General features: G+C 44.6%; 1 pseudogene; it reads right to left on the bottom strand.

Moving 5' to 3' along the window:
• Positions 1-17,291: 17,291 nt before the first annotated feature.
• Positions 17,292-19,106, bottom strand: LOC100432519 (dnaJ homolog subfamily C member 8-like; annotated as a pseudogene).
• Positions 19,107-24,141: the final 5,035 nt, after the last annotated feature.

The raw sequence follows: 24,141 nt of genomic DNA on the forward strand, positions 1-24,141 counted from the left end.
CAAATGATAAGAAAGTGAAACAGCCTTCTTGCTGAGATGGTGGAAGTTTGAGTGGTCTGGACAGAAGATCAAACCAGCCACAACATTCCCTTAAGCCAAAGCCTAGTCCAGAGCAAGGCCCTAGTTCTCTTCAATTCTGTGAAAGCTGAGAGAGGTTAGGAAGCTGCAGAAGAGAAGCCTGAAGCTAGCAGAGGTTGATTCATGAAGTTTAAGGAAAGAGGCTGACTCCATAACACAAAAGTGCAAGGTGAAGCAGCAAGCGCTGGTGGAGAGGCTGCAGTAAGACATCCATTAGACCTAGCTAAGATCACTGAGGAAGGTGGCTACAATAAACATGAAGGTGGCTACAATAAACAACAGATTTTCAGTGTAGATGTAACAGCCTTCTACTAGAAGAAGATGCCATCTAGGACTTTCACAGCTAGAGGGGAGAAGTCAATGCCTGGCTTCAAAGCTTCAGAGGACAGGCTGACTCCTTTGTGAGGGGCTAATGCAGCTGGTGACTTTAAACTGAAACCAACACTCATTTCCCATTACGAAAATCCTAGGGCCCTTAAGAATGATGCTAAATCCACTCTGCCTGCGCTCTAGACATGGAGCAACGAGGCTGAATGACAACATTTGAATGACAAACCTGTTTACAGCATGGTTTACTGAGTATTTTAAGCCTAATGTTAAGACTTATTGCCCAGAAAAAAAAAAAGAAAAAAAGATTACTTTCCAAATACTAATGTGACGGTTCACCTGGTCACTCAAGAGCTCTGATGGAGGCCGGGCATGGTGGCTCACGCCTATAATCCCAGCACTTTTGGAGGCCCAGGCGGGTGGATCACCTGAGGTCAGGAGTTTCAGACCAGCCTGACCAATATGGTGAAACCCGACCTCTACTAAAAACACAAAAATTAGCCGGGCATGGTGGCACATGCCTGTAATTAATTCTAGCTACTTGGGAGGCTGAGGCACAAGAATTGCTTGAACCTGGGAGGTGGAGGTTGCACTGAGATAGGATCACACCACTCCAGCCTGGGAGGCAGAATGAGACTCTGTTAAAAAAAAAAAAAAAAAAAAGCTCTGATGGAGATGTACGAGGAGATGAATGTTGTTTTGCTATTTTTATGCTTGTTAGCACAACATCCCTTCTGCAGCCCTGGATCAAGGAGTCATTTCAACTTTCTCCTTATTTAACAAATACATTTTGTAATACTACAGCTGCCACAGATAGATTTCTGTCATGAAGAACATTTGCCATTCATGGAAGGAGGTCAAAATGTCAATATTAATAGTTTGGAAGAAGTTGATTCCAACCCTTTGAGGGATTTCAGACTTCAGTGGAGGAAGGAACTGTAGATATGGTGGAAATAGCAAGAAAACTAGAATTAGAAGTGGAGTCTGAAGATGTGACTGAATTGCTGTAATCTCATGATCAAATTTGAACAGATGAGGAGATGCTTCTTATGGATGAGCAAAGAAAGTGGTTTCCTGAGATGGAATCTACCCTTGGTGAAGATGCTGTGGACGTTGTTGAAATGACAACAAAGGATTTATAATATTCCATACGCTTAGTTGAGAAAGCAGTGGCTGGGTTTGAGAGGGTTGGCTCCAATTTTGAAAGAAGTTCTACCATGGGTCAATTGCTACCTCAGTCTACTGGGAAATCTTTTGTGAAAGAAAGAGTTGATCGATGCAGTCAGATTTATTATTGTCTTATTTTAAGAAACTGACACAACCTCTTCAGTGTTCAGCAACCTCCACCCTGATCCATCAGCAGCCAACATCATCCAGGCAAGATCCTCCACCAGCAAAAATATTATGACTCCCTGAAGCCTCAGATGATCATCAGCATTTCTAGCAATCAAGTATTTTTAAATTAAAGTATGTACATTTTTAGACATAATGCTATTGCACGCTTAGTAGACTCAAGGATGGTCTAAACATAACTTTTATATGCACAGAGAAACCAAAAAAACTGTGACTCATTTTATTGTGATATTTACCTTATTGTGGTGGTCTGGAACCAAACCTGCAATACGTCCAATCTCTGCATGTATAAGCTCTGGGTAAGACATCAAAATAACTGTTGGGAGGCACTGGAGAGTGACTAAACAGGAGAATCTGGAGGAGAGACACAGCTCCTGAGATAAGAGGTTTAATCTGGGCAAGTTTTATGTGCATCTGGCTATTCTCCTGAGGGAATTTCCCATCTGCAGGGCCCAAGAAGATTAGAGGACAAGAAAGCAGCAGTCTCACGGGGCTGGGGAATCAGGAATCCATGTTTACGACTTCCAGCGGGGCTGGAAATTGAAGAAGAAAATGCTGGATTGAGGAAGTTGCATAGGATGATTCCCCGAACCTGTACACTTCCCTCAAATTCTTGGCTTACTCCGCCATGCACGTGCACATACACATGCACACGCACATGCAAATGCACATACATCTACACATGCATGTTCACATGCACACTCACCTGCACACATACAACACATACACATGCACATGCACATGCAGATACACATACACACAAACATGCACACACTGACATAAACATACACATGCACATATGTGCAAATGCACATACATGTACACATGCACATGCAATGCACGCACATGCAAATGCACATACATATACACATGCACATACACAAACACATGCATGTGCAAATGTGCACACACACACTCATATGCACATGTACATCCACATCCACATGCACATGCAGACACACAAGCACATGTAAATGCACATACACACACAAACATGCACACACACGCACATAAACATACACATGCACATATGTGCAAATGCACACACACCTACACCTGCACATGCACATACACACACACATGCAAAAGCACATGCACATAGATGTGCAAATATGCATACATACACATGCAAATGTACATGTAAGTACACATGCACATACACATATGAATGCACATGAAAATGCACACACATACACACAAACATGCACACACACATGCACATAAACAAATGTACACACGTACACACGTACACATGCACATACACATACACACGCACATGCAAATGCATAGACATGAACACACAGGCACATGCAAATGCACACACACATGCAAATACACATACAGACGCACATGAAAATTCACACACACATGCACATACACACGCACATGCAAATGCACATGCGCATACACATGCACATCAAATGCATGCACACATACACATGCAAATGCACACGCACATACACATGCACGTGCAAATCCACACACATGTACACATGCACATGCAAATGCACACACGTACACATGCACATGCAAATGCACACGCACATACACTTGCACATGTACATACACATGCACATGTAGATGCACATGCATGTGCACTCACACATATACATGCATATGCACATACACAGGGCAAATCTCTATGGAGCCTCACCAAAAAATAGCTGGAAGGCTGAAAGACAGCAGAGAATTCAGCAACTGCACAGTGCTACAGAAACAGTTTAGAGCTCAAGTTTCACCATGTTAGAGGGCCTTGATAAACACTGCGGGCATTCCACTGGAACCCCAGAAGAATTCAGAACTGCATCCTAAAACTAGTACTGGCGCCCTAAGGCTGAGGGCAAAATTGAATAGATTTTTCTAACAGCAAGTAGGACCTTAGGACCAAGATGATATGCCAGTAATTTAATTGCCGTCTAGAACAAATTTAACACTCTTAGGAGAAGATGACAGAATCTCGAGATTCTACAACTTATCATCCACAATGTTCATTATTAAAACAAAAATTACTAGACATGGAATGAGGCAGTAAGCTGTCATCCAAAGTCAAAGGAAAAAACGGTTCATAGAAGAAGACCCAGGCATTGTATAGATGTTGGAATTAGATGAAAATGACATTAAAATACCCATAACTATGTTAAGTATTTATAGAGTAAAATGTATATAATGAGTGAAGTGGTAGGAAATATTTGGAGAGCTATGGAAATTCTAGAAGTGAAGAACAAAATCCATTCAATAGAAAGGATCGTTCAACTTGAAGGCAGAGCATGAGAGTTTGAATAAACTGAAGTACAGAGGAAAAAAAAGACTGAAAATAAGTAAACATAGCCTTAGCCACCTGTGTAGAAATATTAAGCAATGTAATATATATATATAAATTATATATATGATATATAAAATTATATATATTATATATAATTAATATATATTTATATAAATATATATTATATATAAAATTATATATATTATATAATTAATATATATTTATATATAATATATATTTATAAATATGTATACTATATATAAATATATAAATATATAAAAAATATATAAATATATATAAATATATATAAATATATAAAAAATATATAAATCTATATAAATATATAAAGATATAAATATATACAGATAGATATAAATATATAAATATATACAAATAGATATAAATATATAAATATATATAAATATATATAAATATATAAATATATATAAATATATATAAATATATAAATATATAAATATATATAAAATATATAAATATAAAAATATATATAAATATATATAAAATATATAAATATAAAAATATATATAAATATATAAAATATATAAATATAAATATATATAAATATATAAATATAAATATATATAAATATATATAAATATATAAATATAAATATATATAAATATATATAAATATATAAATATATATAAAAATATATATAAAGATATATAAAGATATAAATATATATAAATATATATAAATATATATAAATATATATAAAGATATATAAATATATAAATATATATAAATATATAAATATATAAAAATATATAAATATATATAAATATATATAATTATATATAAATATATATAATTATATATAAATATATATAATTATATATAAATATATATAAATATATAAATATATAAATATATAAACATATATAAATATATAAACATATATAAATATATAAATATATATAAATATGTAAATATATATAAATATATATATTTATATATATATATAAAAAACAGAAATCCAAAAAGGAGAAGACAGAATGGAAGAAAAAATATTTAAATACATATTAGCTAAAAATTTTCTAAATGTGATTAAAACATCAATCTATTATTCCAGAAAATTCAATAAAATCAAGCAAAATAAATGCAAAGAAAAGAACAGCTAGGCACATCCTTGTCAAACGGATAGAGATCCCAGTCAAAGAGAAAATCCTAAAGGCATTTGGAGGGATAAGAAGGGACAGACAGGCAGAAGGTAAAGATAAAGGTAGCAGTTTGTTTCTCATCAGAAACCCTCAGGCCAGAAGACAATGGAGTGGCGTCTTAAATGTGAACCTAGAATTTTATAACCAGCAAAATGCTTTCAAAATTGAGGGTCAGATAAAGATATTTTCATAAAAATGAAAACTGAGAGAATTCATCACCAGGACTTTCACACTGGAACAAAAAAATTCCTTCAGCAAAAGGAAAAAGGGGATGATGGCACTGGAAATGGAACAGATGTGGGTAAATAAGATGACTTTTTCCTGAAATGCTTGAAATGTCAATTGACAAATAGTAAGCCAAAAAGTCAACAGAATGAGAATATCAAGCCTTGCAACTCTGAATGAATTAGTAAACATGGGCATTAAAAATCGATGGCTGTTCCGCATGGCAAAAAGAGGTACAACTGAAAATTACGTGCCTCCCTCTCTCTGGCCAAACACCAAATAGCATCTTTACAAAGGGATTAAGCCTGAGCGTGACCCAGTCTCTGGCTCCCACTGCCAATTTGCAAACAAATATAAAGGACAGAGGAGCACGTTGAGAGTGCTATCAGCAAATTCCAGACTGCAGGAGAGTCCACGACTCAAAGGAACCAGACTTCCCCACAGATAATGGCACAGAAAAGAAAAAAAGTAGAAAGGGAGTTTACAGGATAAAAGAAGCTTAAAAGACATGTCAAATTTTAAAATTGGACAAGACTAATTTGTCATGTCCAGGAATTCACATTTGAATGATAAAACTATTTTGTTTAAAAAGATGTGATTACTACAAAAGTCAGGATTGTGTTTACTTATGGGGTGTGGAGCAGGTGGAGGGGCCTGACTGAGGCAAGGCTGACGGACATGGTTCCCAGGGTGGGTGACAAAACCATGTTTCTTAAACTGATGGGAGTTACCAGGGTGTTTGCTTAAGAATAATTTGTAAACCACACATTTATTGTGTTTGATTCTCTGTATGCATTTTATTATTTTATGATGAAAACATTTTTTAAGAAATGAACACTTTAAAGCAAAAATAATAACAGTTTTATGGGATTCATAACATATGTTAAAGTAAAATGATAGCGTATGCATGTGGTGAGGAAACCCCCAAATTGCCAAGGCTGTGGAAAAATTTCTAGGCTCCTGCAGGGTAGGAAATATTAGGAATATTTTCTATCCCAACAATTAAACTTCAACACACCACAATTCACGGGGCGTCAGGTGTTGAAAAGGTCTTGACTCAGTAGAAGGGAATAATTATCCCTCCAGTAACTGTGGCTCTGATTCAGTCTAACTAAACTCAAAAGACGAACCAAAAGGATCAAACTATTTCCAAGTAACTTGACTGTATCCTCAAATATATTTACAGAAACACAAAAATATACAGCACCCAACAAGATAAAATTATAACATTTGTTATACAATCAATTTACCAGGTATGCAAAGAAGCAGAAAGTTTGACCCAAGTTGATGACAAAAAAGCATTCAACAGAGGATAGCACAGATCATAACAGTAAAAGGCAAGGACATTCAAGCTGCTCTTATAACTATATTCCGTATGTTAAAAAAAAAAAACAAACCAGAGAAGACTGGACATATTACATCATAACACAGAAGATAGGAAAAAACCCCAATTGAACTTCTACAAATGGACATTGCTATGTCGATTAAAGAGGAAAAAAGGACAAATAGAAGATAAAGCTCAGAAGGCAGCATGCAACCAAATATTATTAATAATTATTTTTAAATGTAAATGTTCTCAATGCCTCAGTTAGAGACAGGGATTTTCAAATTGGATGAAGAAAAAAAATAAAAGACCAAACTCTATGCTACCTGCAAAAAGCCCACTCTGGATATAAAGACACAAATAAAGGTAGAATGATGGAAAATGGTATATTTTGCTAGCACTCACCAAAAGAAACCTGGAGTTGCTACATTAAATTCAGACAAAATAGATTTCAGAGCAGAGAGTGTTACGAGAGATCTTAAGATCATTTCAAAAATGATAAAGGGTTCAACTCATCAAGAGGACGTAACAATCCTACATGTTTATGGATTAATAACAGAGGTTCACAATGCATGAAGCAAAAACTGTTACAAACAAAAGGAAAATGGACAAATCCACAAAAATAGCGAGATGGAAACATCCATCTTTCACTAATTGATAAAATGAGGGAGAGTCGGTAAGGACATAGAAGACTTGAACAGCAGCATGAATTGACATGACCTGATTAACAGTTATATATAAAACACGTTTTCCTTTTCACATACATGTGAAACATTTGCCAAGACAGGCCCTATCCGAGATCATCAAAACTAAATCTCAATATATTTGAAAGGATTCAAGTCATGTGCTGTGGCGTGAGTGTGTCCCCTCCAAAATGCAGGTCTCGCCAGCATGATGATACTGAGAGGTGATCCGGCCGTGCGGCTCCTCCCGTGGGTGGGGACAAGGCCGTTCTGCCGGAGGCTTCCTCCACTAGCCCTTCCACCTTCCTCTACTAGCACTTCCGGCTTCCTCCACTAGCCCTTCCGGCTTCCTCCACTAGCCCTTCCGGCTTCTTCCACTAGCCCTTCCGCCTTCCTCCTGTGCGGACACGGTGTCCTTCCCCTCTGGAGGGTGCAGCCCTCACCAGGCAACTGGACCTGCCAGCACCTTGATCTCAGACTTCCCAGCCTCCAGAACTATGAGAAGATACATTTTTAGTTTTTACAAGTTACCTGGTCTCAGGGATTTTATTGCAGCAGCACACGGCAGACTAAGGCTCATACACAGTGTGCTCTGTAACCATGATGGACTGAAATTAGAAATCAGTAGCAGAAAGATTTCTGGAAAGTTCCCAAATGTTTGAGAACTGAATAACATACTTGTAAATAACCCATGCGTTAAAGAAGAAATCCAAAGGGAAATTAGAAAGTGTTTCGAACTGAATGGAAATGAAAACAGAGCATATCAGAACTTGAAAGATGTCCCTGAAACAGCAGATAGGAGGAAATTTAGAGCCCGAAAGACCAATAGTAGATGAAAAGAAAGGTTTCACATCAAAGCTCTTTCCTTTAACCTTAAGGAGCCAGGAAAAGGAAAGAAAATTAAACTGAAATTAAGCAAAAGTGAGGAAACAATAAAGATAAGAGAAGAAATCAGTGGAATAGAGAACAGAAAAACAAGAAAGAAGATCAATGAAGCCAAAAGCTTATTTTTTTTTTGAGGTCATTAAAATTGGTAAACCTCTAACCAGACTGACCGGAGGAAAGAGAGAAGACATAAATTATAAATATCAGAAATGAGAATGATGACATCACGACAGGTTATATAGATATTAAAAGGATACTTGGGAAATATGATGAACTTTATTCCAATAAATTTGACAAACTAGATAAAATTCACAAATTAGTTAAATACACAAATAACCGAAGTTCTCTCAAAAGGAAATAGCTGTCTGGGATACCCCTTTACTTATACAAAGAAGTTGAGTTTGTAGTTAAAAATCCTTTCACAAAGAAAACCCTCAGAATGTTTGATGCAGTGCCGCTCCAATATGGTGGGGCGAGATAGTCTTCCCAATAAATCATGTTGACCTAATCCAATAACTAGATGGGAAAAATGAATTGACTCTCATTTCACTTCATTTAAAAGTAGCTTAAAAACCACATCAAAGCACCAGGCCAGACAGATTTTAGACCTGAAAGTGAAAGGTAGAACAATAAAGCCTCCAGGACATAATATAGGGCATGACCTTGAGGTGGTTGCTAACCATCAAGGAAAAGGTTAAAACATGGGATTTTATCAGAATTGATCATTTATGCCCGTCAAAAGACTCGTCTCCAGAATATATGTTTTAAAGGAAACCCCTGTAAATCAACAGAAAAAACACAATTTTATTTTTATTTATTTATTTTTTTAGACGGAGTCTCCCTCTGTCACCCAGGCTGGAGTGCAATGGCACAATCTCGGCTCACCGCAACCTCCGCCTCCTGGGATCAAGCCATTCTCCTGCCTCAGCCTCCCTAGTAGCTGTGATTACAGGTGCCCAACATCACGCCTGGCTAACTTGTGTATTTTTGGTAGAGACAGGGTTTTACCATGTTGGCCAGGCTGGTCTCAAACTCCTGACCTCAAGTGATCCACCTGCCTTGGCCTCCTAAAGTGCTGGGATTACAGGTGTGAGCCACTGCACAATTCTTTTTTTTAGAAAAAGTTGGCAAATAGCTCGTACAGGTGCTCCATAAGGATATTGAATTGGTTAATATACAAGTGTGCTGACCCTCATTAGTTATCCAGAAAATGTGTATTGAAATTACAAAACAGGATCACTACACAGAATGGCTAAATTTTTAAACTGAGGGTACAAAGTGTCGGCAAAGATGTGAAGTAACTGGCAATGCACTGGTAAGAGTGAGTTGACACAGCCATGCTGAAGATCCAGCCACCCGTGTTTCCCGACACCACGCCTGCCAGCATTTATGACCTGTTAATTTCGCTCATTGATATATACCCAACATAAATGCGTTTATTTACCAAAAGGTGTGTATGAAGGTTTATAGCAGTTCTACTCATAATAGGCGAAAAATTAGAACCAATTACATTGTCCCTCAACAGTAGAATGGAGAGAGAAATCTCCATAGAGTCATATGGGGTAGGTAATAGAGAAATGAAAGTAACGGAGTGCTGTTCTCTGCAACTGCAGGGATGATCCACAAACACAATGTAGAGAGAAGGGAGCCAGACACACAGGAGTGCATTGTACCCAACTCCAATCAGGCAGAACTCATCTCTGTGTCAGGGTTAGAATAGCAGAGACCTTTGGACGGTGGTCGCAGGCAGGCAAGGGAGCCTTCTGTGGTGCCAGTGATGTTCTGTTTCCTGACCCTGTTGTTGGTTAGCTGGGGGACCTCACTCAGTAAAATCTCTGTAAAATCTCATCAAGTCTGTTCCCTTATGATATGTGCACTTCTCTGAATCTGTATTCTACTTAAAGTACTAAACAGTGCTGTGAAATGATCAGCAGTGGAATTCGAATGATGTGCTGTTGATGCCACATGAAGGCAGCTGCTGCCAGGAGAGTTCTGAGTTCAGATCTCAGCTCGGCAGTTTCCTAGCCTAAAACAGCAGGGAAGACATTTCAGCTTCCTCCACTTCAGTGGCTGCGTCTTTGAGCCTCACTACAGGAATGTTTGAGGTTTAATAGACAACCTAATTAATGTACCTAATTCAACACCTGGTGTATGGTAAACCTGCTAAAAAAGAAAATTGTGGTGTTGGGTGTCAGTCAAGAGAGTGGGCTCTGGAGTCAGGCTTGGGTTTGAGTTCAAGCTCTGCCACAAGAAGCAGCTTCACATTCCTTCTGTTTCTCCATCTATAAAATGAGTCTAATGAGGTGAGAAATAGGTGAGTTGTGACTTAGAAGGCACAGAGAACATGGCTTCTTCATGTTTCTGATTCTTATAATTATTATTATGATGTCATGGAGCTTAAGGAAGGGAAATTCCTGCAGGTGGGAAGCTTTGGAAGGATTCTGAGAGAAGGTGGGACTTCAGGTGGCCTTTCAAGAACAAATGAGGTTTGGGGTCAATCGATTCAGGTGAACTGAGTTTTTGGGGGGATTCCCTTTTTTTTGAGATGGAGTCTCACTCTGTCACCCAGGCTGGAGTGCAGTGGCACGGTCTCAACTCACTGCAAGCTCCGCCTCCTGGATTCACACCATTCTCTTGCCTCAGCCTCCCCAGTAGCTGGGACTACAGGCGCCCGCCACCACGCCCGGCTAATTTTTTGTATTTTTAGTACGGATGGGGTTTCACCGTGTTAGCCAGGATGGTCTCGATCTCCTGACCTCATGATCCACCCCCCTCAGCCTCCCAAAGTGCTGGGATTACAGGCATGAGTCACCGTGCCCAGCCGGGGGGTTCCCTTTCTTTCCCTCCTCCCAATTACCTAAATAGGATTCATTTTCAGGAAATTCAAAGACTCACAGAGTCCAGCCCTGATTGACCTCTTCCAACTTTCCAAGGAGGAAACTGTTGCCCAAAGGGGTCAGGGGACCTTTTGAGTTTCCACATGGGCCTGAGATGAACCCAGCTCAGGTCACTTCTCAGCTCCCCAAGTACCGAAGCATGCCCTGAACTCTTACTCCCAGCCTGTCCAAAAACTGTGGCAAGAAGAGTCCTGGTTCCTTCATCAGATGTGAATGTCCCATAGATGGACCCTGTATCCTCATCACTAAGTGCAGCACCCAACTACGAGGCGCTGTGCTGGGTGGGTGTGCACACAGAGAAAAGGACAATCCTGAAGCGTTTAAGGCCTAGAGAATGAATCTCCTTAAATTGAAAACGTTGATCCTCACCAGCCTTCCCCAGACTCCTCTTTTTCATCTAACTTTTCAGCAGCCAGTACAGGAGCTAATGGGCTTTTACCACTTTTAAACCCAACATACTAATTATAGTTCAAAGAACCACGTGCAGATTCAAGCATTTTTCCCTTACCACATTTCCTGATCTTTATGAAGAACTAATTAAAAACTTTTTTTTTTTCTGTTGTTGCTTCTCTGACAGTTTTGCCAATTTGTAAGCTGACATGCGGAGCTAATTAGAAGAGAAGGCCATCGGCAGATCCCCACTGTCGGGGGCTGGGGCTCAGGAATGCAGGGGGGCGCACCTCTGAGAAATGTGATGGAGCAGAGATAAATCAGCCCTTCCAAGAAGACTCAATCAACCTTTACGCATGCCGTTCTTTGCCTGGCAAGGTGCTAGGCTTTAGACAGAGAACTAGACTGATGTGGACCCTGCCCTAACAAAGCTTAGGTTCCAGTCTCACCCCAGCCTAGCTGGGCCCCAAGCTCGCCCTCAGATATGCAGTTTTACATTAGGGCAAACGGGGGCTCTTTGAGGCTAGGGTACTCTCACCCCTGCTTCACTGACTCCTCACTGCAGCCTCCAACCTGGTTACCACTCCCTCACTTCACACACGAAGGACCCAAGCACAGAGAGTTCATGTGACAGTTGAAGGTTTCATGGCCACCAAGAGCAGACATAGGAATCGATTCTATGCCCAAATGCAGGCCAAACTCTTTCTAGAATGCAGTGCTGAATAAAGTCGCAGGGCCAGGAAATGGGGTGGGGTCTTCATCACAGGAATCCTTGCTGTGGTTCCTTTTACTCCAAGACTGTTCTCTCTCTCTATGTAGGTGATAGATGCACATATTTATAGAAATACATACAGAGATACATGCAGATAGGTACATACAGTAGATACATGTCCTTCTACTCCAAGACTCTGTTCTCTCTCTATGTAGGTGAGGTGATAGATGCACATATTTATAGAAATACATACAGAGAGATACATGCAGATAGGTACATACAGTAGATACATGTCCTTCTACTCCAAGACTCTGTTCTCTCTCTGTGTAGGTGAGGTGATAGATGCACATATTTATAGAAATACATACAGAGAGATACATGCAGATAGGTACATACAGTAGATACATGTCCTTCTACTCCAAGACTCTGTTCTCTCTCTCTATGTAGGTGAGGTGATAGATGCACATATTTATAGAAATACATACAGAGAGATACATGCAGATAGGTACATACAGTAGATACATGTCCTTCTACTCCAAGACTCTGTTCTCTCTCTCTATGTAGGTGAGGTGATAGATGCACATATTTATAGAAATACATACAGAGGGATACATGCAGATAGGTACATACAGTAGATACATGCAGATAGATACATGCAGAGAGATACATGGAGATAGATACATGCAGAGAGATACATACAGAGAGATAAATCCAGAGAGATACATAGATATAGGCAGATAGATACATACAGAGAGACACAGGCAAATAGATACATGCAGATAGATAGTTGGATAGATAGATGGATACAGACATAACATAAATAGATGATAGAAGTATAAACAGACAGACAGATGGATATAGATATATCCTATCACTCTATTAAGATATTGATTCCAAATACAATACAAGAAAAGAAGACTGAAGAATGTAATCCAACCCTGTACTGAGCATTTCTGCCCACATATTTGGCCCCAGCCTCACCCTGAGGGACTAGACTTCGGGGCTGCTGGTGAGAATTCACAGCCCCTGAATATGCCCCTTCCCACTGAGCCTGAAGCCTGGCATTCTGCCTTTCCTCACATCCTCTTCTGTGCCTTTTCCCTGGAAGTACAACCTCCCGTTTTCAATCACCCACATCCCATGGGTTTCCTCTGGTTCTGCATCCTGGGACCCACAGTCAGGGAGGAAGGTCTTAGAGACCCCAAGGGCTGTGGAGACAACAGCAACCTTCATTTGCATGGGTCCAGCTGTGCCCAGTCCCTGTGGAGAGCACCTGGAAATGCAGGTGCAGTGCAGCCCTGGCCTCTGAGTGACTTCAAGGAAGAAGCACGTTCCCAGAGAGATCATGATCCTGGATTGTGTTGAGCGGGACTCCTGGCAGAGGGGAGCCTGATATGGCTCATGGGGGGCCTCCAGGACGAGAGGGCAGCAACCCTGAATAAGTGAGGGGAGTGAAGGCTCTCTGGGCAGAGGAGCCAACAGTGGGACAAGGCCAACAGGCAGCAGAGAGCAGAGGGTGTCCGGAAGCGAGGTTTCCCCAGGTGCAGGTGCAGCTGGGAGAGATGAGGCTGGGTGGGGGTAGGGCCTTGGGTCAAGGTCTACAACGGGGCATTGTCCTGGAAGTGGTGGGAAACACTGATGACATTGAAATGAGGCTATAGCCAAAGCTGATTTGTGACTCAAAGACTGCTCTGGCTTTTGTGTGGGGTGCTGAGGCTGGCAAGGTGCTGTCACTATCACCTAGGCGGGGCTCTGTGGTGATCTCACTGTGGTGGGATCAGGGAGCTAGAGCCCAAGGAATGAATTCCATAAGCGGTTCAGAGGCAGACAGAACAGAATTTAGTGAGGGGTCGGCATGGGGATGATGGAGGAGAAAGAGCCTCAGGTTTCTGGTTTGGGCAGCTGTGTGGCAGGAGGGGTGAGACTGCGAATTTAAGATAGAGTGGGAATCGTGAGTGTTGGGAGGAAGAGAAAATGCCCTGAAGCTTGGGCGTGCAGTGCTGGTCCATCCACGCCACTTGGCCTCCCCGCTCCCTTCTGATCCTCCGGACTGAGGCTAACGTTGTCTCTTTGGGCACTGCCTCCTGGTGCAGGGAAGAGGGTTCTCAGGGGACCCATCCATGCCCTTTTGTTTAAGAAAACAGCTGGGCTTTTTGTGATTGGAATTGGAGTTCATGCTGAGTCCCCACTTTCATTGCAATTCTCGGGTGGGATCTGTGGAAGAGATTGGCTTGAATGATATTTGCTGTTATTAGGGCCAGGGATCCAAGAATGTCTGAATTCTGCCATGCTGTCTCCTCCACTCATGGCCCCAGCAAGATTCTGAAGGAAGGCATCTCTGTAAAACAGGAAATCACTGGCAGTTAGCTGTTCTTGATCCACAAAAATGGCAACTTCAGAGAGTTCAATCAACACAAATAATCTACTTTAAAATCGTCTGAGACCACTGCAGTTCTCTCTGCGGCAGGCAAGTAGAGACCATCACACAGGGCCCAGTGCTGAAGCAAGACAGCTCCTCCGCTGAGCCTCTGGGCCTCACGCCTCTCTATCCAGCTGCACGGCACCACTGGCCTTCAAAGAGCTGGTCAGGTGATGGCCCAGGTAACATAGGCCTGACCCAGCTCTAGGAAGGGGGCCTTGAGCAATATTTTTGTCGGAAGGAGAAAGAAGAAGCTGTAAGATGATGATGGGGGTGAAGAGAACTTTCCCCCTTAGAGTCACCCTGTTATTGATGTCAAGATGCTTAACAGGTCGGGAGCAGTGGCTCACACCTGTAATCTCAGAACTTTGAGAGGCCAAGAAAGACTGCTTGAGGCTAGGAGTTTGAGACCAGCCTGTGAAACATAGGGAGACCCCATCTCTACAAAACAAAAAATTAGCTGGGCATGGTGGCTCACACCTGTGGTCCCAGCTACTTGGGATACTGAGGTGGGAGGATCACTTGGGCCTGGCAGGTGGAGGCTGTCATGAGCTGTAATTGGGCCACTGCACTCCAGCCTGGGAACACAGTGAGACCCTCTCTCTCACTGTCGCTAAAAAAATGCTGATCAAATCCTCATCTAGAAGGGGGTTCCCAGGGGCTGATGATCAGAACTGAGCACCAGAGCATACACATGTGCACATACACACACACACACACACACACAGAGGAGAGGAGGCCATTGGGTGAGACCTTGGTGACAGCCACTTCCTGGTGCAGGAGCCCAATGGCAGGTTAGCTCCTCCTGTCTGAGTTAGTTTGGGTCCCTCAAGAAGCAGTGCAAGGTGGGGCTGGATGTGTAGGTCGTGTGTTACGGGCACATCTGTGAAGGATTAAGGGGAGGAGCTAAAGGAGGTGAAGGCAGGGAATGCCTCCCACTCTTTGGCAGACACCTTTGAAGACAAAGGGGGATGAAGGCAGGTTGATGCCGTGGTGCACAGGAGGTGGGGGCCCAGAAGGTGGTTGTGAGTCCATTGGCCAATTATGCTGAGCACTCTTGCACTCGATGAAAACTGATTATTTTGTGGTGACTGTGAGACCCTGAATAAACCTACTTCCCTGAGGCTCACAATCCACATGAAGCCTGAGCTTTCCCAGGGTTCCTCCAGCCAGGCAGACTGACCCCTGTCTCTGCCTTGTTCCTTGCTGACCTCGGGAGAAATGAGGCAGTGGGGGTGGAGGAAGGGTATGGGAGAAACATGTCCTGTAGATGGTGACTGAGGTCACACAAGGGGTTAAGGGCACGTAGGCGGAGCTGGGTTCAAATATTGTCATGTGCTGTGCACACCCATCCTCTGAACTTCCCTGAGCCACACTGGAGCAATGCCCATGCTCTGAACTTCCCTGAGCCACACTGGAACAATGCCCATCCTGGGACCCACCTCTCAGGGTGTCTGTGGAGGTATCTGAGATGACCGAGGAGAACTGACTAGCAACATGCCTGGCATGCTTTGGGCTCTGTGTAAAGACCCAACCTCCTCTCTCTCCCACCCCCCTTTCCTCCAGATGCCATCCTCTTCAGTACTGATGGGATACAATACAGAATGTGATGTTTATGATTTAATGGATGACAAACTACCAAGTAAATATCTAGGCCGATGTGGTCAAATGCCAAACAGTAAATCGCGTGTTCAAGCACCTCCTCCGGGTTCACGAGTGTAATCTTGGCTGGAAGCAAAGTCACTTTCAGCACCGCAGACAGCACCCTGGGCGCTGAGGGAGTCTGTAGCTCCCTTGGCTGAATGAAGCCGTCGGCGCAGGGTATTTACCTGTTTCTTGGGGCCACTGGACAATGTTTTTTTGGGGGGGTATAAAAAATTATTATACATGAAGAATATTACCACTAACAAATGCAGACAGGCTAGGACACCATGGTACAAGGTGGAGGATGGCTAGCTCTTTGGAAAGTGAAAGGTTTGGGCGGCATGGGCCTCATGCCATGCTGATTGGTCAGTAGACGGGAGGGCACGTGCCGAACACCACAGGGCATCAGGGCAGCAGGTGCCTGCTCTGTGTGCCCACAGCGTTCCCTGTCTCATCTGGGGCTTCGAAGGGAGCACACCCAGAAGTGAGTAACTGAAGGAAAGTGGCTTCCTAAGGCACCCCTTCCAGGCTTGTCTCTGAAGTCACAGCAATGTCATTTTTAGCAATATGTTTAATTGGATGATTTCCACAGCTATCCACGAAGTTTCTAATCATCAAAATTCAGTGAATAAAAGAACATTAAGTTACAGGCTGTGGGAAGAGGAGGCAGCACCCTCCAATCCTGGAGGTTCTAGGGGCAGGGAGAGGGGAAGTTCTTTTGTTTAAACCAAGCCCCTCATTTCAATTCACAAAAGAATTACTCACTTCGATATTAGATTGTATTGAAAACAAAATGGACTAAAAAGCAAATACTATTCTACGTTGGTGTGGAAGTGGGAGGAAAGAATGAGTCTTCGAAGCAGGAGGGGGGACAGCAGGGGGAAGGTCCTCTGCCTGTGACCCTGGGTGGTCATTCACACGGCTCCATTTTTACTTTTGGTGGTCTCAGGAAGGTCTGATTTTTCTTCTCTTTCTTCCCCTTTGTATTGGCTTGTAAGTTTCGCCAGCTGTCCACACGACCATCTCGACTTTCTTTAAAGTTTTTCTGCCACTCTCTTTCTCATTTGGCTTTTTCTTGAGCTTCAATGTCTTCTTCCCTTTGTTGTTTCCTTTCATGCATCCCTTTGGCTTCTTTCTCTTTCCTTTTAATTTCCTGCTCAGCAAAGAGTTTCATTGTCTGTATATATACAGCTTGTTTGAACAGCTCAGTATCATCCTCTGCTAAACTCATAGGTTCTCCTTCCTTCTTTAATTGTTTTTTTTTTCACTCTTTCACACTGTATTCCACGTATTCCTTTCCTGCCTCAGTTACATCCAGGACCCTCTTCTTTTGCTCCTGATCTAGTAGCAACTTGCAAGCTTTGTCCACAGCTTCAAAAGCCTTTTGTGCAGTCAGCATCATCTTGATTTTTGTCAGGATGCACCAATATGGATAACTGCCAAAGCCTCTTTTTTATATTCTCATCTGTAACTTCAGGATCTATCTGAAGAAACTCAGATGGGTTCAAATTGAAGTAAGAGGAACCAGGACGTTCAGGCTTCCAATCTGATTTTTGGATGTTAGAACCAAGTCCCTCTTCTCTATTTGTTTCACCTCACTGTCGAAGGTCATAAATGCTTCCTCTGTGCTCCCGTGGGATCCTGCTCTCTCCTGAAGCTGCCATTTCCAGACAATATCTTGCCTCTGTCGCCTGCATTGTCAAATTTCCCCACTTTATGGGATTATAAAATTCTGCTGTAAATATACATACGAAATGTGTATGTCTTCATGCATATATATATATATAATGCGTAAGTGTGTGTATATGAAATATGTATAAATACTTTCCGTGTATGTGGGCGCATGTATGTGTGGATGTGGGTGTGTGTGCACACATAAACTTACCCTGCATTCCTCAAAGCAACTGTCCTTCCCTCTCCTCCCCTTTACAGAAGACCCCTCTAGCACATCATCTGTCCATGAGGCTCCCCTTCTCCTTCTGTCAACGCCTTCATTGCTCCGGTCAGAGAGTTCCTGTATCTGACCTCAGCAGCGCTTGTCAGCAGCCATTTCTCAACTCATTTAACTCAACCTGTTATCCGTATTTGGCCAGAGGCCCCTTGCCCCGTCTCTGAAGCATTCCTCCCCGACGCCCCATGCTCCTGGTTCTCCCTCACCCCCAGGCCCTCCTTCTCAGTGTCCAGAGGCAGTCCCCTTGCTGCATCTCTGAAGCATTCCTCCCAGATGCCCCAGCTCCCGGTTCTCCTCCATCCCCCAGGCCCTCCTTCTCAGTGTCCTTTGCTGTGGTTCCTCAGTGTTCCAACTTCCAGAGCCTGGAGTTCTCCTGGGATGTGATGTCTGGCCAGGCTTTTTTCTCTAAATTCTCTTCCCAAGTAAAATAATTGTCTCAGCCTGAATTCTTTTCTAAACTCCAGATTTATATATCCAATGCCTAACCAAAACAGTGCTTAGATGTCTAAAAACCCCCCAAATGCAATGTGGCCAAAACCAAACATTCCTCCCCTCCCCAAATTAGCCTGCTCTTCCCCATCCTTGTAAAGGACAATTCTTTTCCACATGTTCTCACGTTAAAAACCTTGGAGATATTAACTCCTCTCTTCATATCACACCAATTATATCCAATTAAAAGGAAAAACCCATGACCTCTATTTTCAAAACATATTTAAGTGTCCGGACACTTCCCATCACCTCCATGCTAACACACTTGTCCAAACGCACCCGCATTTCACCGGCATTGTCATACTGTCTCCTGTGTTCTCTCGCTTCCTTTCACTGTCTCTCTGTCTCTTGCCCTCCTTCTTTGTATGTCTTCCCTTTTCTCTCTGTCTCTCTGACTTTCCCACCTCTCCAGACTGTTTTCAACACAGCATCCAGGATGGTCTCATGAAAGCACAGTTGTGTCACACTCATGCCCTCCAAGGGTCCCGCCCCACTTAGAACATAGCCCAAGTCTTCACAATGGCCTAGGAAGGCCTGCGTGATGTGAAACGCCCCCCACCCCGCACAGTCTCTTCAGCATGCTGCCCCCCGCCCCTGCGGCCCACTCCTCCCAGCCACAGCCCACCAGGGCCTCCTCCCTATGGCCCTCACACCTTCTCCTAGCCTTTCGGCTCATAGTTGTCAGACGGAGAACAGCACTTCCACAATCATTCTCTTTGTCTTACGGCACTTGTCACCACTTGACATGTTCTCTATTTATTGTCTGCTCTTCCCGTTGAACGCAGGCTCAGAGACAGCAAAGACTGTCTTGTTGACTATTCCATGGTTAGCTCTAAAAGCAGTGCTTGGCCCATAACACTTGTTGGGAGAAAGAAAGAAAGGAAGGAGAGAGTGCAGCAGAGGGACAGAGGAAGAACGGATGAGAAAACAGGCATCCTAACATTTGGTAATGAAGCCTGGGATGCTGGGGACTCTCCTAACTCATCTCACACCCCTCAGCACTTGCCCACAGTCTGCAGGGCAGACCGAGACTCTCCTAACTCATCTCACACCCCTTAGCACTTGCCCACAGTCTGCAGGGCAGACCCTTGGTAAGTGATCACTTGGTGACCAAGTCCTGAAAGGAAGAAGTGAATGAGTGAATAAACGAATGATCCAAGCAGCACAGGACTGGGAGGGGGTCTAGCTTAGGTCTCTCCAGGGGCCAAGCACTCCCTGGGCTTCACGGAGTGCAGCCCTGCCTGCATAAACATGCCGTGGATCCCATTTCCAGCAAAGTGGCCTTTTATGCTTCCCAGACCCTGAGCCACAGACCCCGCGGTGGCTCCTCCTGTCTGGGAGCGGCATCTGCCCAGATCTGAATCCATGGGCACAACTGGCAGGGCTGGGACAGGAAGAAGGGAGCTGGCCTGAATTCTGACCTCCCAAAGACAGTGTTCCATTCGGCTGGACAGATCTTCCCCTGGGGTGGAAAGAGCCTCTCTCTGGAACAGAGGTGGTCTCTGGGATTTCACCATTGCTTTCCAGAGTGGAATCACTGCAGGGGGCAGGGGCCATTATACCCCTCAGTAGAATGCCTAGAAGCGCCCAGGCTGTGAGAAGCCACAGCAGGGGCCTTTGTTTCTGAGCTCCGAGTGCCCATTTATGGCCAATGGGGTGTCATTTATTGACGTTGTTACACAAGAAGCCACTGTCTTCAGAAAGGAGATCACCCCAGGATTCCTGCCGGCCAGGAGAGCTCTAATTTAATTATCAGCTGCACAATAACTTGACGGGTTCATTTTATCAGCGTGTATATCTATATATATGTATGTATATGGACACGCACATATTCTAAGTGGTTGTAAATAATGAATAAACCGATAAAGTGACACATCATAATTCAGACCTCGAAATGCAATCGGATGCTTATCAGGGAGTGCAATTGCATCGGCAATGAGTGGATGCAGAGCAGGAGACCTGTGGCGGCCACACCTGCTTCCCCCTCAGTGTCCACCCCGAGCTCTTCAAAGCCCCACCATGACGATGCACTTCGTCACCATTAATTGTGTGCGAGATATCTATGAGTTTGGTTGTCTGTTAACAACTTGGCCCTGCAGCAATTAATATTTAGATTTGCAGTCCCAGCGCTGATAATGGGCAGCTAACAGGCTTGGTTAATTGGTTTTCCACCCCCCACCCTCTTACTGTATCTTTCCTGACCAGTGGAGGCATCTTTCCCAGGGAATCGCATAATGGCCTTTTCATGTGTTGGTGATTTTAATTACCTTTTTATTGCTATGCAAATCTCCCTTCATTTAATCTGCCCACCAGAAGAGAGGGCAACTAACCAGCAAATATGGAGACAGAGGAGTGGGAAAGGATTGATGCTGTAGCACAGGCCCTGGGCCAGCGTGCTCAGGTGTGCAGGAAGGCAGCCTGGTCCAAGCTGAAATAAGGGGTACCCTCCTGTGGACACTTTCTTCTGAATGTGGCCATTTGGAAGATGGGGCTCCCTGGGGCTGGGAGGAAGGCAGAGCAGGGAGCAGGGACTTTTGGGTGCTGCTGTGGCAGGGGCACTGAAATAGAATTTCACTCACAGTGGTTTATTTACTTCTCTGGAGGTGGCATCTAGGAAGGGAAACTGAGGTTCAGAGAAAAAAGGCGATAGTTGTGGCCAGAATGTGGCCAGGTGTGGCTCGGTGCCCACATGTGTGTGTTCCAGAACCACAACCACAGGAGAACCTGTTCGCACCACACTGCCTTGACTTCCTTCCGTGAGACAAGGGCTGCAGCTCCCATCGCCGCAGGGAATTCTAGGAGAAAGGACCTGGTTTCCCGGTAGCCTGAGAGCTAGCCAGGCCTCTGACCAGTGTTGCTCTGGATGGGAAAGAGGAGGTAAGAGGCCTTCTCTCCCACATCCTCCTGCCACCAGCCAGGGTGTCCTGGGCAATGGGAGAGCCACATGTCTCCAGCAGGCAGGGCCATGTCACTCCAGCTCAGGCTGCCTCAGGCCCCCGCTTGACTCAGGAGGGGCTTACTGATGGAATCCAATGGGATTGTCAGGTTTTGTGCTAGGATGTGACATTCCATTCTGGCGTCCTTTGTTACATCATGGATCTGTCTTAGTTCATTTTGTGCTGCTTATAACAGAATACCACAGACTGAGTACTTCAGAAAGAATAGAGATTAATTTCTTACAGTTCTGGAGGCTGAGGAGTCCGAGGTCAGGGGGCTGCATCTGGTGGGGGCCTTCTTGTTGCGTCTTCCCCGTGGCAGAAGGCATCACTCACTTAGGGAGAGTGAGCAAGAGACTGTACTTACCTCACGGGTGCCTGCGCTCACGGTGCCTGCGCTCACGGTGCCTGCGCTCACGGGTGCCTGCGCTCACGGTGCCTGCGCTCACGGGTACCTGCCCTCACGGTGCCTGCGCTCACGGGTGTCCACACTCACGGGTGCCTGAGCTCACAGGTGCCTGTGCTCACAGGTGCGCACCACCCCCCACACCCTCTGGGTGGCTTCTCAGCTTTTAATCTCAGAGGATGATGCCTGCTGGCACCCGCCTTGTTCTACTCTGTGGGCCTGGCCAGTCTGAAAGCAGGTGAGGCCTCAGGCCCAGCCGACAGCCCAGTCTCTCTGCTTTCACACAAAGGAAAAACATATTAACAAAGACACACACGCTCACTCTTCCATCCCATAAATCAATTAATTCCTACAAGTGAGTGAACTGTGAGGAAACATTCAATAACTCCGTCTAAATGTTCCGTCCGGGCCCCTCCACGGCTCATTAGATGACACAAGGTGCGATAATTACCAGGAAAAACGCTTTCCTGAGCCACCTCATTTCCTCTCCTTGGCCTTCAGCTTCGCTCAAGGCAAAAGAGAAGTTTGTGTGGTCCTGTGACCAAGTGTGGCGTAGCATGCGTCCATGTTCAAGCCCACACGTCTGTGCGTGTGTGCCTGCAGGTGGCGTCATCTGGGCTGGGGGTCCTGTTTTCATGCTCATGGGGGGCCTTCTAAAACTTGGGGAGCTAAGGCCCACGAGGCCCCCACCCCACAGAAACATGACGGGTGTTTAACGAAGCCTGCTTTGTTTCCCAGGGGGTAGGCAGACAGGGGCGCCCGTCCACGGGAGGGGAAGCTGGGTCTCAGAGCTCCCACCATGGTGGATGGGCTGCCCCCATCCCACCTGGTGAGTCCCAGGTGCCTCTATTGCAGACACAGGAGGTTGGGGCCTGGGGCAGACGGCTGAGCACTCCCACACGTCCCCGGGCATGAGTTTACTTCCCTGTGAAAAGGCTTCATGTTGGTGTCTCTATCCCAGAGGTGTCAAGGGTGACATAAGAGCAGTGGAGGCGTCCGCCTGTTGCAGGGCCCAGCGTCAAAGGCTGCCGCTGTCCGCATCATTGTTGTGGATGATGCTGTTACTGTTGCTGTCATCATTTTCACGTTTGGAGAATCCAGAAGGGCTGCTCCCGTGCACGCCAGCCTTCTCTCAACACTGCTGCCGAGAATTATAGGCACAATTTCCTACCATGCCGTTATTCATCCCAGGGACAGTGTGAGCTGCCATCCACACTCATGCCAGCAGATCCTACCACAAGTCCTAGGCTCCTAGGTCCAGTGTCCCAGTGCCTGAGACACAGTAGGTTTTCAAAAGAGAACATGAAATAAAGACAGGAGCTGAGAACAATTGGTGTTCCAATTACCAGGTGGAAACAGAGGCTTGGGACTCCCAGGTAACTACAGGATTGTCAATACACGAAGTGCCCAAGCTGAGATATGGCCTGGGGTTGCTCCACAGGGCTCGTATAATCCCACCCATTTGCTGGGGCCTCTCCTTCCTCTCCAGGGGGAAACTTTGGGGGGTTTAGAGCCTCTCCCACACCCTGGGGTACTGGGAGGCAGCTGCCTTGCTGACAGGGGAGGCTGGTCCTTTCAAAGACTCCCCTGGGGCCAGTGGCCAGGAGCCCCCTCCTCACTAGACCCACTGCAAGCAGGTGCCAGCTGGGGCTGGGCATAAGTGCCTCGAGAGCACCTCGAAGCGCTGTATGCCATTAGAATCTGCAGAGTGGTGGAGCTAGGTGGGTGAAGGGTGGGGTCTCCAACAACCCATCCAGAGGTCGTATTATGGGGTTGCAGGCACACAGAGACTCCAGGGGCGACTCAGAAAGGGGCTTCCAAAGGGATTACCTCTTTGGAGAGGAGGAGGACAGGGTCACCCAGGAGCAGATGCAGGCCCCCTATGCATGGGGCAGCCCCTCTCTGGGATGTTAGGGTGAGGTTTCTCTCACCCAGGAGGCTCTATTCCAATGCCCCATAGGGCTCCTTGCCCCTGAGG

This window comes from Pongo abelii, chromosome 7, assembly GCF_028885655.2.
Source record: "Pongo abelii isolate AG06213 chromosome 7, NHGRI_mPonAbe1-v2.0_pri, whole genome shotgun sequence".
Lineage (NCBI taxonomy): Eukaryota > Metazoa > Chordata > Mammalia > Primates > Hominidae > Pongo > Pongo abelii.